This window comes from Rhea pennata, chromosome 25, assembly GCF_028389875.1.
Source record: "Rhea pennata isolate bPtePen1 chromosome 25, bPtePen1.pri, whole genome shotgun sequence".
Lineage (NCBI taxonomy): Eukaryota > Metazoa > Chordata > Aves > Rheiformes > Rheidae > Rhea > Rhea pennata.
Genome location: NC_084687.1, coordinates 7,462,020 through 7,463,207, shown reverse-complemented (window position 1 = coordinate 7,463,207; position 1,188 = coordinate 7,462,020). Strand labels below are relative to the sequence as shown.

The following is a 1,188-nucleotide window of genomic DNA, read 5'->3' as shown; positions in this document are numbered from 1 at the left end:
ACTGCGCATTGTGCACTGCACATCGCACACTGTGCACTGCGCACTGGAAGCTGACGGGTGCTCGCTCTGCACTGTCAGGCCAAACAGGAATTCTCCACTGCTCGGCCGGGTGGCCCGGCATCAAACAGGCACGGGGCCGAGCACCGGGGCCTGGCACCAAGTGAGCTGCCAGTGTCCACCGGAGCAAGGAGGGGCCCGGTGCTTTATTTCCATGCCTGGCTCCTGGCCTCTTAGTGGCAGCGACAGGGCAGGCTCGGCCGGCTGCGGGTTCCCGGCTGGGCGGCTGCGCTCCAGCACCGCTCAGCTCTTGCCTGCAAGGTGTTTTGCGAAGCAGGCTTTCTGCATTAGGGCCATTGTGGGACACTTCAACATAGGAATGATTTTTTTCCAGCTATTTTGTAAAAGAAGAGATGTTTTTAATAGCGATTCCCTTCAAAACTTTAAATCTTATTTTTCCTTTTTCTCTTCTCTTCTCTTCTCTTCTCTTCTCTTCTCTTCTCTTCTCTTCTCTTCTCTTCTCTTCTCTTCTCTTCTCTTCTCTTCTCTTTTGTTCTCCTCTTCTCTCCCCAAGGTCACTCTCCGCCCTCGCGTCCAGCCCTTTCCGCAGTGGTCCAGCTGGGACGCCTCTCCCACACCCAATCTCCTCCTGCTCGGCGCGCTGTCCTCTGCTTGATCTTCTCGGAGCCTTTCAAAACCGCAATCTGTGTTTATTCAGCGGTGCACCGATAGCTGTTCCCCGCTGGCAGCCCGGCGTCGGGGGCGGCAGCGCCCGCGCGCCGGGGCTCCCTGCAGCGCGCCGGCGGGCTCCGTGCTCCGCTCGTGCCGGGGACCTGGCGCAGGGTGTCCCGGGCACCGGGATCCGGCCCAGGATCGGCCGCCGCGGCAGCAGGTGATGGCCCCCAGGCCAGAGCCGTCACTCGAGCGCGCGAGCGTTGTGTTTGTTTTTCTAATCCCCCTTTTCTTTAATTGTGATTTTAGCGGTGGTGAAAGGTGCTGGATTGACAGGCCGTGGAGACGGAAGGGCCTCTGGACTCCACCGAAGTTTACATTCACGAAGGACACGGAGAATAAATAGAAGACAGTGTTTAGAGTCCTCTGCAGACACTTCAGACTTGCTTATAATTCTGCAGCAATTCCATCACCTCTGCAGTGATTGATGCTCTCTATAAAGTCTTGCCTTAAAACATT

The 1,188-nt window shown here is 56.8% G+C and overlaps 1 long non-coding RNA gene across 1 annotated transcript; it reads left to right on the top strand.

Moving 5' to 3' along the window:
* Positions 1-732: 732 nt before the first annotated feature.
* LOC134150880 (uncharacterized) lies at positions 733-1,188 on the top strand. Its single transcript, XR_009960734.1, has 2 exons — positions 733-889; positions 979-1,188. It is a non-coding gene; the product is annotated as an uncharacterized LOC134150880 (long non-coding RNA).